The sequence below is a fragment of the Pongo abelii genome, chromosome 10 (genome assembly GCF_028885655.2).
Source record: "Pongo abelii isolate AG06213 chromosome 10, NHGRI_mPonAbe1-v2.0_pri, whole genome shotgun sequence".
Lineage (NCBI taxonomy): Eukaryota > Metazoa > Chordata > Mammalia > Primates > Hominidae > Pongo > Pongo abelii.
This window is the reverse complement of record NC_071995.2, coordinates 108,072,382-108,087,661: the sequence shown is the minus strand read 5'-3', so window position 1 is coordinate 108,087,661 and position 15,280 is coordinate 108,072,382. Positions and strand designations below refer to the sequence as shown.

General features: G+C 40.1%; 1 protein-coding gene and 1 long non-coding RNA gene across 3 annotated transcripts in view; one reads left to right on the top strand and one right to left on the bottom strand.

Annotated features, from left to right (window-relative positions):
• Positions 1–15,280, bottom strand: part of MYO1H (myosin IH) — a 202,391-nt gene that overhangs the window by 148,824 nt on the left and 38,287 nt on the right. The gene's annotated exons all lie outside the window — the stretch shown is intronic.
• On the top strand, positions 1,414–13,399 carry LOC129049342 (uncharacterized). Of its 2 annotated transcripts, none has more exons than XR_008512384.2 (3): positions 1,414–1,589; positions 2,013–2,195; positions 13,152–13,399. It is a non-coding gene; the product is annotated as an uncharacterized LOC129049342 (long non-coding RNA). The 2 variants fall into 2 exon arrangements; XR_008512383.2 differs by lacking the exon at positions 13,152–13,399 and adding an exon at positions 5,936–6,160.

Here is a 15,280-nt window from a genome sequence, read left to right as displayed (position 1 = left end):
CTAACATAGAATCCTGTGGTTGTCTCATGTCTAAAATATAAAAACCAACCAAGATTTTAGGCAGTCTTGTAAACAAGAGCTATTTCTGTTAACCTCTCTAATTCACAATTGAGAAATGCTCATTTGTTTTTTTCTTTATGGAGTTCAGTATGATTATTCTCATGGAGAAAGAGCAAGACTATAGATTTTTTTGACTCTAGTTCACACATCCTCCATAAGGACCAAGGAAATATTTTCCATAGAACAAACACACCTACTCTCTACCCTCATGAAGGCAGATGCTTGAGAAGTTAGAAAACTATGTGTTTCACAAAACATTTAGCCTACAGTCATCAGAAAACAACAGCTATTCTTGTCTTCAGTCCTCAATACTAGTGAACAGAGAGAGAGAGAGACAGAGACAGACAGAGAAGAGAGATAGGGGCGGGCTAGACCCTGGCTATGGTGGTCGCCTAATTGGCAACAAAACATCATTGAAACTCTGAAGTTCACATCTCTGCATTGATTCATGAGGCACCAGAAACTCCCATTAATTTTGTCATAAACCGATTAGAGCTGGTACACAAACTCAAGGGTCTCAGTATTTAGAGAGACAATGAATAGCCACCCAAATCCAATACTTTCCCCAGTAAAACCCACTGGGAAACTCTGAATAAGTTCACAACGAGGTGACATTTGAAATTCCCTGCAGTCTCATATTTATCCACATACATCCAGGAAATAAAAAAAAAAGAAAGAAGAAAAAGAAAAAAGAAGCGTAGCCAAGAGAAAGTGCCAGCTACCCATTCCTGGGACCTCTTGCTTGTTCCTAAGAAATAGGCTCCAAGAATCTTGTAAAGGGCTGACCGTCCGGCCGCCGGAACAGGACAGAGGTCGGGGGGAGTCGCTTCACCTTCCCAAATCAAAAGGGGGGAAAGTAAGTGAGAAAATCTCCCGAGTTCAAACATTCCTTTAAACCCCGCAACTTTAAATACTAACTGCGTTTCATGGCTGCCATCTTGAAAAACATTAGTTTGCCAAAGACGCCCTTTGATTCCCATTTGGGATGGAAACGCTTGCAGATAATCCATTGAAACAGGTCCGCACAAAGGCCTTTTCGCAACAATCATGGTGCTTGTGAAGGACAACATTTTTGTGCGCAAAATAAAACATTTTAATGCGCTACAATCCATTACACATATAGCCCTCCATTTCCTTTCAGTAATTATTCATTAGAAAACATTTAACGTCACTGTGGATTTCACACTAGGCAGTCCGGACACAAAGAACAAGAGATGGCCCATTTATAAGGGGCTGGGGCCTTCTTTTCTAATCTGAGAAACTCCAAGGAGGTGGGGCCCGCGGGACACAACAGGCAGGCTAAATTGTGCGGTTAACGGTCAAAGCCCCCCTGCCTACTTTGACACTCATTTAAAGATGACAGGGAACAATAGAGATTTGTTCTGTGCAACCCTTTCTTGTTATGCCGGCGACATCAGCTCCGCACATGAAACTGCCCGATATTTCATTCCACCTGCCACCTCCCTCCCGCCTCGGTCGACTCTCTCCTCTGCTACTTTGCTTGTCCCCACTTTAACACAAAGAGACAGGTAAAGAATATCGTTAAGAAGGGTCCATTCAGCATGTCAGCTTTCATAATACAATTGCCTGTCAGGTTCCCCATGAGCTATGAGGCGCTCAAATGTCTGGGTTTAGGCCAGAAATCTGAACCACAGTTAGGTTAGTGAGCGGGGACAGCTCCCCGGCCACCTCCTGCCCTCCCCTAGCGGAAGGCCATCTCGCGGGCACAGACACCGAAAACCATCTTTGCTAACAGCAGTTTGAAACACTTGCTATACATCAGCGAGGGACCACATGCCAGCTCCTGATGGGCTGGGTGTGGATTCCTTGAATGCCTGTGTTTAAAAATTTTACTAAAAACTCATACCCAAAGGCCCAAAACCCTGTTGGAAAGGTTGGGAAATATTTATCTTAGAGCCATTTTTTTTTTTTTTTTTTTTTTAACACCACAGGATCCTTCCCCCAGAAGTAGTGGAGGAAAAAAAAAAATCTTAAAGCCTCGCCAGATTATCTGATGTAACTAACCATACAAGAATATGTACAGACCTAAAACGCTCATGGTATCGCTTTTACTCTGCATACTGCAGAGAACACACTATCTCGTGATGCTTGCAGAATGCACTGAGAGGAAACCGGTGAGTCAGAATAGGAACTGGCTTTCATAAAAAGCCTTTCAAAAACACTGCATGGCAAAATTCTGTTGTATTTTCCCTCAAAGAAAAGAATTAGGACAACAGCCCCAGAGATGAAGTCCACACTTTCATTTTCAACTTACTCTTTTTAAAATTACAGTTGGGGAAGCTAAGTAGGTGAGAAGCCTTGTTTTATCTGGAAAATTAGTTAGCCTTGTGGAGATAGCAGGGAAATAGCAAAACCAAAAGAGATCAACTTGATTATACCGTCAAAAAGGGTAGATTATTGTTTCTATTTCTCCCCTAACACAGAATCCTGCGGTTGCCTCATGTCTAAAGCTTAAAAACCAACCAGGACTTCAGGTTTACAGTCTTGTATACCTTTTTACATTTCTAAAAAAAAAAATGACTCGTGTCACTGTATTGTTATTTTTCCTATGGCAGCAATCCTGATATTTGCACATTACATTTGCTTCTGGTAATTGTCATGATGTGTTATTGAAAACTGTCTCTTGGTCATTGAGCCAAACCTAAGAACATACTAGATATCAGTGGATGCTTAAGTAGAAAGCAATATTCATAATGATGCCAATTGTAGAAACTCAGTGAGTGGTAAAGGAAATTCAAAAAGCAAAAACAGTTTTGATGCTCTGCATGAAAAATCAGCAAATGATGGCCCATGGCCCCAATCCAGCCCACTGCCTGTTTTAGAATGACACTTGAGCTAAGAATGGCTTTTACATTTTTAAATGGTTGGGAGAAAAAAAATCAAGAGAATAGTATTTCATGGCATGAGAAAATTATATGAAATTCAAATTTCAGTATCCATAAATAAACTTTTATTGGAACACAGACACATTTATGTTTGCCTGTGGCTGCTTTTATGCTACAAAGAGGTGAGCCTAAGATACTTACTATCTGGCCCTTTATAGAAAAAGTTTGCCAACCCTGTTCAATGTCCTGTTTAGCACACATCCTTCTTTCCTTAGGAACCATATTTCTGAATCAATGGTATTTTAAAACTGCACACACCAAGAGAAGCAAAGTGGAATTTCAAATATAACCCTTTTCCAATCAATGTTTAATGGAATACTCAGTGGCAGCTAAAATGTAAACCAAACACACATCAAGAAAGAAGCACGGTCTGATGCTTTGATTCAAGGGGTCTTAGCTATGGAATTTACAAGGATCAAATCTGAGAATGATAATAGTGCAAGTTTTTATGTGTTTGATTTACCCAACACTGACAGCTCTACAGTTGAAATGAAGGATTATCTTTTTATCTAACAACAAGGAGACTGTTGGTGTTTTATTATCCAGCTGCAGCCTCTTAATCACCACTGAATGCAAATAATTATGAATATCAGCAAACAGAATAGTGCTTTTAAATTACCTTAGGGATTAAATAGACTCCTAGTAAAAATGAGAGCAGTTCATAGTCTTAATTGGCCCATGGGAGTTAGAGGTGGAGGGGAAAAAAAAAATGCCATTACATGACCATCTTTTTCAGCATAAATGGAGGGTTAAAAAACATTAAATGCAAAGCCTAGTCTTCTTGTACTACTTCCTACTGATAAATATTAGAAAAAAAGATTGTTGGAAGTTTATAGCAGTTTTAAATAGAGGATATACATTCTGATCACATTTAAGCTTTCCCAGAGCCCATGAAGTTCTTTGAAGTTGTTTACCTGAAAGAGTTTGTAGCTGATCTTGTAAAAAAAAAAAAAAAAACACACACACACCAAAAAAACCAAAAAGGGCTTTTCTTGCCTTAAGGAGAATCCTCCTGGTATCCACAGCTATCTTTCCCTGGAACAAAAGATATTTCATGGTCTGGGAGCCTTGCAAACACTCAGTAGAAATTGGATATTGACAATGGATTATGTTAAAACCTGTTTGGACCATCAAATGCAAATTTTTTTCAGGGTTTTGTTTTTTCATCTCAGTCTGAGTCCCTTGGGTTAGTAAGAACATTAGTAGACTTCACACAGTAGACAGCTTTCAACATGGCTTTTAAATTATTCGTCACCCAAAAAGAGGTGTTTAAATAATACTTGGTTAAAAGTGGTTGTGACTTGAGGCACATTTAGAAACCACTTAAAGCTAAGGCTGTGGCCAGGCGTGGTGGCTCACGCCTGTAATCTGAGGCCGAGACGGGCAGATCACTTGAGGTCAGGAGTTTAAGATCAGCCTGGCCAACATGATGAAACCCTATCTCTACTAAAAATACCAAAAAAAAAAAAAAAAAAAATTAGCTGGACGTGGCAGCACACGCCTGTAATCCTAGCTACTTGGGAGGCTGAGGCAGGAGAATCACTTGAATCACTTGAACTGGGGAGGCAGAGGTTGCAGTGAGCCAAGATCAGGCCACTGCACTCCAGTCTGGGTGACACAGTGAGACTTCATCTCAAAAAAAAAAAAAAAAAAGAAAAGAAAAACCAAAAAACAAACAAACAAAAACAAAAAAAAACACACCAAAACAAAAACAAACCAAAAAAACAAAAACCTAAGGCTGTGGTTCTCAAACCTCAGCATGCAGGAATTTTACATGCAAGATGCAAACTTTAGCATCCTGGTGGATCTAGAAAACCCACAAGAGAGGGCCCAGGAAGCTGCATGCTTGACAGGTATCATAGATCATTTCTATAAGGGTATCCCAGGCCCATAGCTATAAGCCCTTAAATTGTGGTCCATGCATGCAGTTCGAACATCCATAGAACAAAACCTCAGGTCCTGCTTGAGTCAGAATCTGCATTTTAACAAGTTCCCCGAGGTGATTCAAGTGCACTTTGCTGCTTAAATTACATGGGTGTGAATACAACCCAGTCGTACATTTCCCCAGCGATCTAGAGAAAATTTAAAGATTAAGTTAAGGAACATTGAATGTAAGGAGAATTGTTATTCCCCTGAAGTCGTGTGAATACAGAAACATTCATATTGAAGTTGAAGACCACCAGAGACAGAAAACTCCACCAAACACTGTGGGGTGGAAAAGGGGGCTCACAGAGCAGGGAGCAAGGAACCAAGACCACCAGGATAGACTTCTGCCAGCTCTGGCTACCAAGAACTCAAGGCCTGTTGACTGTGCGGATGGCAAGGCCAGCTTTTCCTTCTTTTCCCACAACTAGACCTTATTAGAATTTTTCCAACCCCTTTTCCTCCATATCAAATGCAAGTCAGGCTATTTCTCGTTTGTAATACTAAACTTGCCAAGGAGGACAGGCCCCCTATTCTCTTCTCTTCCTTCTGGAGAGTTGGGCCAAAAAGGTCTAATCTCAAATCTGTAAAAGTAAAGGCTAGGCAGACACCAAAACCAAAAAGATACTGCTAGTCCCTAAGATTCCTCTTCTTGGAAACATATTTTTTTCTGTCCCAATTTTTAAATAAAAAGCAAAATATACAAGCTCTTTAGCCAGAAACTGGCTATGTTTACTGGAAACATTCATTCCCTAAAGGGCAGACATCTTGGGCACTTATCCTGGGCATGTGGTAACCTGGGAATTGCAGGCTGGGATTTCCTTCTTTTCTTTTTTCTTTCTTTTTTTTTTTTTTTTTTTTTTTGAGACAGAGTCTCGCTCTGTCACCCAGGCTGGAGTGCAGTGGTGCGATCTCGGCTCACTGCAACCTCCACCCCCTGGGTTAAAGCAATTCTCCTGCCTCAGCCTCCTTAGTAGCTGGTACTACAGGCGTGTGCCACCACGCCTGGCTAATTTTTTAATTTTTTTCTTTTTTTTTTTTTGTAGAGACAAGAGATTTCACTGTGTTAACCAGGATGGTCTCGATCTCCTGACTTCGTGATCCACCCGCCTCAGCCTCCCAAAGTGCTGGGATTACAGGCTTGAGCCACTATGCCTGGCTTTAGGCTGGGATTTTTATAGCTTATTATGGCAAGGGAGGAGACAGAGAATAAAAGAAGAGGAAAGAGCATACACGGTCACCCCTTGTGTGACAAATATGCAAGAAATAAAGATAAATGTGTACAATTCTTACAATTTTACTTTTCTGAATTTTGCTATTGCACTGAATGATTTGTGATTAAGACAGATGGTGATGAAAAATATACTTATTAGATAAACAGCTATTAAAAGCCCCTAAAGCTCTTTAAAATGGGATCTTTTTGTTTGATTACAAATTACACCTTTATTTTAGGCATTCTGGAAAAATGCAACAAAGAGAATAAAAATCATTCATAATCCTACTGCTCAGAAATTACCACTGCTGGCCAGGCGCGGTGGCTCAGGCCTGAATAAGCACTTTGGGGGCTGAGGCGGGCAGATCACCTGAGGTCAGGAGTTTGAAAGACCAGCCTGGCCAACATGGCGAAACCCTGTCTCTACTAAAAATAAAAAAAAATAGCCAAGTGTGGTGGTGGGTGCCTGTAATACCAGCTACTCAGGAGGCTGAGGCAGGAGAATCACTTGAACCTGGGAGGCGGAGGTTGTAGTGAGCCGAGATCGCGCCACTGCACTCCAGCCTGGGTGACAGAGCAAGACTGCTTATTGTGGAATATTCCTTCTAGTTCTCCCCACCCCTATGCATGTGTGTGTGTGTGTATAAATAATACTGGGATAATATTTTATATATGGTTTTAGATCATTTTTAAAATAACGTGATTCATCTTCATAAATTAAGAACGACACACCTAAATATATTTCAAGTATCACATCATTTAGATTTGAAACATCTAGAATTACAAGTTTAGGAATCAAAATTCAAGCAACAGTTTATTTCCCGGTAAGTTCTATAACCACAATATTTTTTTAATATTAATTTATTTATTTATTGAGATGGCATCTTGCTCTGTCGCCCAGGCTGGAGTGCAATGGCGCAATATCGGCTCACTGCAACCTCCGCCTCCTGGGTTCAAGCGAGTCTCCTGCCTCAGCCTCCTGAGTAGCTGGGATTACAGGTGTGTACCACCATACCTGGCTAATTTTTGTCTTTAGTAGTGATGGAGTTTCACCGTGTTGACCAGGCTGGTCTCAAACTCCTGACCTCAAGTGATCCACCCACTTCGGCCTCTCAAAGTGCTGGGATTACAGGCGTGAGCCACTGTGCCCAGCCTCACAATAATATTGTTTGAGTATTTGGGGCAAGTACCCTTGATTATAGTATTAATATTAAGGACTAAAATTATTTTCATCAACAAATGTTACCACTTGAAGACTCTACTAAAACTGGTATTATATTGTGTGGGGGCATGAGAACACCTTTTGAGGTATTAGTGGTGCTCTGTGTCTCAATACGGATTTGGGTCGCACAGGTATATACCTTCATCAAAACTTGCCAGATGATATATCCAAAGTTAGTGCTTTAGATTGTATATACTATTTACCTCGAAAGAAAAAACATTGAACACTAGCTAATGGCAGGTGTGCAAAGCATTTAGGGGGAAGTACGCTGATGTCTGCAACTTTCTTTGAAATCTGTCCCCCCAAAATAAGATAGATTAGTGGTTACAGGGATAGATAGATGAAAAATAAGCATAAGTAATAGGTTAATGGTAGAATCTAGGTAGTGGGTGTTTTCTGTACAATTTCTTCTTTTCTGTATGTTTAACATGCTTCATCATACAGTGTCGGGGAGAAAAATAATCTGTTAGATCTATGCTAAAAGGCTCAAGGGATGTCTATAACGAGACATGCAAGATGTAGCAAAAGTGTATGTAATAAGGATTCTAGTTTTGTAGAATAAACAATGATGAAAATACATTCATATATGTATGCGGGTAGCTACCCAAATAGCCCCATATGTTTCTATGACCATGAAGACAATTACATCAAGTCGCTAGCGGAAGGAGGTGGAGAGTGGGAGGTGAGAGGTGAGGGCTGAATATGCTCATGCACACGAAGAAGTGCAAGATGCATGGGCCTCGACATGCCGTTGTTAGCCAGGGCTGGCAGAATTTCAGATCATTGTCATTTTCTTACAATTTCCTATACTGTTTAAAAGATCCTTTCTACAATGGTCATTTATCGTTTATGTAATTAAAAAGCTATTTTTATGGGGAAAAAAAAAGTGGTATTATGAACACAGCCAGGCTTATGTGACGACAAGGAATCTATTCCCCAAAAGAGAAAAAAGGCTTCATCTTCTGGACTGTATTGAGAGAAACTTCTTGTCCCACTCACTAGTAAAAGTTACATTCTGAAGTAAAGAGAGAAAAGCATATCTTATGGAATCCTGAATGTCTAGAAAATAATATGGAAGGGAAAATAGAGTTTCCTTTTCTACATATGACAGCGATGAGTAAAAGCATGCAGTAATTTGAAGCAGCATCTCCAACCACCATGGAATCTTCCACATTAGATGGTGCTTTTACCAAGCAGAGACTAAATGAAATAATTTTGCGGCATCTGCAAAAACTACTATTAGAAACGTTTACCCCAGAATCTGTGTTTTCAGCTTAAGAAGCAAACGATGACACTGGAAATTTGAGTGACTCAAATAGGGACATGAATGTGATTGCAATCATCCTAGCCATGGGGGCTTTCTTCTTATTTTTCAAGTGAACCCAGCAGCTGAACAACCAATCAGCAAATATTTTCTGAGCATCTACTGTGTGCAAGGCATTATAGAAGGTACATGGTCCCCCGGAATTTACAATCTCTTTAGAAATATAATGCAGTTACAGGAGCAGTGAACAAGGCACCAGTTCTGGACACAATGTCTAATCTTTTAGATGGCTTTTAAGCAGATACCAATAAAAAGATGGTTAATTAGGAAGTTACTTAAAATATTGTCATAAGTGTCTGTGGTGAAAATGTGTGATTTGGCTTTTTCCCCCCACAGTTTTGATATCAAATGTTTATTTTGTTAGTCAAAAGGTAAGGTAAGATAGTAGAGGTTGATGGGAGGAAAGTGTTCATATTTTTACCTGGCATAAGAGTCTTTACAGTAATAATATAAAAACATCCTGGCCAGGTTTAAATTCAAGCTTTGATGTGAAAATCAGCGATAGTAAGATCAGTTGCAAAATTAAAAATAAAGGTCTCTGAAATAAGATCCAAGAAGCAATTTATCTAACCCAGTTATGTGCTGAACCCAACATATTACTTGTACACCACTTCACCCATCTTCCAGTGAACCTGCCTACTAATGAAACATGAGAATGAGTCTATTCAAGGCTTAATGAGCTTAATTAATTAGCACTTAAGACACTCAGGGTAAAAATAATTACTACTGATTGTGGTTGTTCCATAAATCTACAGATGTAACAAAATGGCATGTAACTGTATATGCACATTGTACCAGCATTATTTGTCCTGGTTTAGATATTGTGCTCTAATTATGTAAGATGTAACCATTGAGGGATATTTGAGACCTCTCTGTATTATTTTTGTTACTTCTTGTGAGTCTTATCATTATTTTAAAATAAAAATCTTTTAAAAATTATCTATATCACTTTGATTCTTTGATGCGTTATAAAGTCAGGAAAATATATTTGAACCATGAAAAAGTGCTCATCTGAAACAGTAGAGGCCACCTTCTATAAACATTGAATGAACATGGATATAAGCCATGAGTCTCTTCCTCATTATCTGACAGGGAGCTGTATTAGTTCGTTTTCACGCTGCTAATAAAGACATACTTGAGACTGGGCAATTTACAAGGGAAAGAGGTTCCATGGACTCACAGTTCCACGTGACTGGGGAGGCCTTACGACCTCGGTGGAAGGTGAAAGCCATGCCTCACGTGGTGGCAGAGAAGAAAATGAGAACCAAGCGAAAGAGATTTCCCCTTATAAGACCATCAGATCTCATGAGACTTATTCACTACCATGAGAACAGTATGGGGGAAACTGCCCCCAAGATTCAATAATCTCCCACCAGGTCCCTCCCACAACACGAAGGAATTATGGGAGCTACAATTCAAGATGAGATTTGGGTGGGGACACAGCCAAACCATATCAGGAGTTTATGGATTCCCTACAACCCAACTAACTTGGAGAGAAGCAGCAACTGCCCAGATGATTTGCATAAAGTGAGCTTTTGAATGAATCACCTGTGAACTAAATATGCTACCATGTGGACGGTGGCAATCAACAGCACGAAGCAAATGCTTGCTAAAATCAACATTGTTATTCATGGTGCTTCAATTCTTCATTTTGCTTTGTTCATCAAACTCAGCTCCTTCTGAGGTCATTTCTGAATGGCTCCATCTCTAATATTTAATATAATATAATAATAATGTTAACATGGTTTTTTTTTTTTTTTTTTTTTTTTTTTTTTTTTTTTTTTTTGAGACGGAGTCTTGCTCTGTCTCCCAGGCTGGAGTGCAGTGGTGCGGTCTCGGCTCACTGCAAGCTCTGCCTCCCGGGTTCACGCCATTCTCCTGCCTCAGCCTCCCGAGTAGCTGGGACTACAAGCGCCCCCTACCATGCCCGGCTAATTTTTTTGTATTTTTAGTAGAGATGGGGTTTCACCGTGTTAGCCAGGATGGTCTCGATCTCCTGACCTCATGATCTGCCTGCCTCGGCCTCCCAAAGTGCTAGGATTAGGCATGAGACACCGCACCCGGCCTCTTTTTTTTTTTTTTTTTTGAGACAGGGTTTCACACTGTCACCCAGGCTGAGTGCATGGCATGATCACAGCTCACTGCAGCCTGGATCTCCCTAGCTCAAGTGATCCTCCCACCTTAGCCTCTGGAGTAGCTGGGACCACAGGCATGTGCCACCACATCCAGCTACTTTTTAATTTTTTTGTAGCAGGGGGTCACACTATGTTGCTCAGGCTGCTCTCAGACTCCTAGTCTCAAGAGATCCTCCCACCTTGGCCTTCCAAAGTGCTGGGATTATAAGCACAAGCCACCATGCCCAACCCAGTTTGCTCTTTTTTAATCTGGAGTAAACTCCATCCAAATAATGTTTTACCAAAGGAATCTGGGAATTAATTCATAAGAAGGAAGAGCTTCCTCCATTTTTCAAAAAAGTGTAACTATGTATAAGTCAATCTGCATGGTTACGTCTACATGCATTTTGTAAAGCCATGACAATTTAAAAAAAAAGGCACATGTGACCTTGAGGACAGGCTTATCTGTTGTCTTTCATTACAAGACCTACAGCAAATACTCCTCTCTGTCCATCAACTAAATTATTTTCTCCCGATGAATCATGCTTCCTAGAGTTACCACTTTGAGATATCATGCAAGAATGGCAACTAAAACCAGGACTTTGTTCTGGGCATTCAGATACATTTTCGGTCAAGGACAGTGCCATTTTGAGTTACCAGTTGCCAAAGTGACAGTATTCAGTGCTATAGAAATGGGTAATTGACTGAATGGATCAATGACAAGCTGTAGCTAGGGTTTCTTCATGGTGCCTGAGGCTTCTGTGAACAGCTACTAAATTATTCTAACTACATCCATAAATGTTTCTGTAAGCTTTTTGGCTGTCTAGGCAAGAAAAGAAACAATCCTTCAGCAGATAATGTTTTCTAAACAGAGAACATATGAGATGATTATGCTATCGAAACCCAGAAAACCTCTCCTTGGAAGTCTTTATGCTTATAATTAACTCCTGGAAAGAGGCAATAGGTTTGACACTCAAGTTCTGTCTTCCATCTTCCCAGGAGAGCTTTACCATTGTCTACCTGATAATAAAAACAGCTGTTTTAGCTTCTTAAAATGATCATTACCTGGGACAAGTTGGGCTTATCGCATTTAAAAGGAAACACAAGGTATCTAGGGTAATGAAGAAAATGTACCAATAGTCTTACATGTAAGGCCAATTATTACCTACAATTTCCTTCAACATGAGGTCACCATCTATTATTTAAGGCCCAACTATGCTAACACAGTAGCCACTAGCCACATGTGGCTATTTAAATTAATGAAAATTCAGTCAAATTTACAATTCAGTTCTCCAGGCACCAGCCACAGTTCAACCACTCAGTAGTCACACATAGCCAATGGCTCTTGCATCAGGCAGTGCTAACAGAGACCATTTCTGTCTTTATTGCACAGCATGCTGTTCTAGACCAATGTGAAATGAATTGGTAACATTCCCACGATTTGGTTCTAAATCATCATACTCTCCCCCACCAACAGAAGGGAGATATCTACATGATCATCTTACATATAATTTTTCATCAAATAAATTGAGAATCTTACTCACACGCCCAGTTCTCTCTCCAGGCCTAGCGGAGGCCCAGCACTATAGTCATTTGGAAAGTTCTTGGTAGAAAAGAGGTCACCAGGTGTGACCACCTTCAAGTGTTCAAGTCACATTACCTTGGATTCCATCATGCACAGAGGGAGAGCAGGTTGTTAACTATTCCTCTTGAGCCATTCAAAAGTTGCTTCCCACTGACTTATGATTCTGTGATGCCTGACACCCAGCAACAAGGTATGAGGCGATTCTAGCTTGTGGGGTGGAGCTAACTTAATAATTTACGGTGGGAGGCAGAGACTGCATCTTATGGCCGTCTACCTGTAGGCACACAGGGCTGCTCCAGGGAGATAAGAACTGGAAACCCAACCTCCCTTGAGTTTACGTTACAGACACTGCTGATCTTCGATTAGTTGCTTATGTTCCTAACCAGTCGTTGACTACTGAAATAATGGCAGGACCCTCGGTGAGCTATGCTTTAAAAAAAAAAAGAAAAAAGAAAAGAAAATTCTCCCAATCTCTTAGCCTAGGATCCAGCTCCAGGGGAACTCCTGCTGGAAGTACCTGTTAGCTCTGTTTGAAAAAATTTACATCCTTAAACTTCAGGGAATCAAGTTGACTGGGTAACTTTAAGGTTTCATAATACGGAGACTCTGGACTTTACTTTCATTTTATTATTATTTTCAGATGCTAAAGTGAGGCAGGGGTACTATTATCTCATAAAAAATCACAAGGTTGCTGATATTGGAGGCTGTTCAGTTACAGATGGGTTTACTGTGAAGCTCAGAGTTCACCCTTTCCTGGTCTGGGCCTCATTGTATATTTATAAAGTTCTATTCTTGTTCTTTCAGACAACCCCACCCATCACCCACCACATTGTATGTCTCGGGCCCCCGAACTTGAGCCTGCTGCTGCAACAGGATCATGGCTAAGAGTATGGACAGTGGATTCAGTGCTGGGTTCATTCAAACCTAAACAGCACCCCCTGTTGGATGGAGGACTGTGGGGCCAGCGACTGACCTCAGGATTTGATTAATCCCATTTCACGTATTTCTCTCTCTGTGTATATACATCCTATTGGAGAACCCCTAACACAAGCCCTGACAAGAGCAGAAATATGCTAATAATTCTTTGGACACTAATTTTTGATCAATTGACTTTTTTAAAGAAATGATTCCATTTTTGTAATTGAATAGGTAATATAACATATCCTTGATTTGGTTACAAACGGACAACCAGAAATAGTATACTAAAAATGTTTTTTAAAAATATATTTTATATATATACATATTTTAATTTTTAAATATAATTTATCTTTTTCTTGAGATGGAGCCTTGCTCTGTCGCCCAGGCTGGAGCACAATGGCAGGATCTCAGCTCACTGCAACCTCCGCCTCCCAGGTTCAAGTGATTCTCCTGCCTCAGCCTCCTGAGTAGCTGGGATTACAAGGTACCCACCACAACGCCCAGCTAACTTTTGTATTTTTAGTAGAGATAAGGTTTCACCATGTTGACCAGGCTGGTCTCGAACTCCTGACTTCAAGTGATCCACCTGCCTCAGCCTCCCAAAGTGCTGGAATTACAGGTGTGGGCCATTGTGCCTGGCCTATATGATTCTTTACACATTTTTGCATGTCTGAAATATATTTTTAATTGAAATATAAATCACATATAACATTCACTTATTTAAAGTATACAATTCATTGCTTTTTTTTTTTTTTTTTTCCAGAGGAATATGTTTAGTAAAATGCTTATTTTTATTTTTATTTTTTTTTCTTTTATTATTATTATTATTATTATTATACTTTAGGTTTTATGGTACATGTGCGCAATGTGCAGGTAAGTTACATATGTATACATGTGCCATGCTGGTGCGCTGCACCCACCAACTCGTCATCTAGCATTAGGTATATCTCCCAATGCTATCCCTCCCCCCTCCCCCCACCCCACAACAGTCCCGAGTGTGATGTTCCCCTTCCTGTGTCCATGTGTTCTCATTGTTCAATTCCCACCTATGAGTGAGAATATGCGGTGTTTGGTTTTTTGTTCTTGCGATAGTTTACTGAGAATGATGATTTCCAATTTCATCCATGTCCCTACAAAGGACGTGAACTCATCATTTTTTATGGCTGCATAGTATTCCATGGTGTAGATGTGCCACATTTTCTTAATCCAGTCTATCATTGTTGGACATTTGGGTTGGTTCCAAGTCTTTGCTATTGCGAATAATGCCGCAATAAACATATGTGTGCATGTGTCTTTATAGCAGCATGATTTATAGTCCTTTGGGTATATACCCAGTAATGGGATGGCTGGGTCGAATGGAATTTCTGGTTCTAGATCCCTGAGGAATCGCCACACTGACTTCCACAAGGGTTGAACTAGTTTACAGTCCCACCAACAGTGTAAAAGTGTTCCTATTTCTCCACATCCTCTCCAGCATCTGTTGTTTCCTGACTTTTTAATGATTGCCATTCTAACTGGTGTGAGATGGTATCTCATTGTGGTTTTGATTTGCATTTCTCTGATGGCCAGTGATGGTGAGCATTTTTTCATGTGTTTTTTGGCTGCATAAATGTCTTCTTTTGAGAAGTGTCTGTTCATGTCCTTTGCCCACTTTTTGATGGGGTTGTTTGTTTTTTTCTTGTAAATTTGTTGGAGTTCATTGTAGATTCTGGATATTAGCCCTTTGTCAGATGAGTAGGTTGCGAAAATTTTCTCCCATTTTGCAGGATACAAAATCAATGTGCAAAAATCACAAGCATTCTTATACATCAATAACAGACAAACAGAGAGCCAAATCATGAGTGAACTCCCATTCACAATTGCTTCAAAGAGAATAAAATACCTAGGAATCCAACTTACAAGGGATGTGAAAGACCTCTTCAAGGAGAACTACAAACCACTGCTCAAGGAAATAAAAGAGGATACAAACAAATGGAAGAACATTCCATGCTCATGGGTAGGAAGAATCAATATCA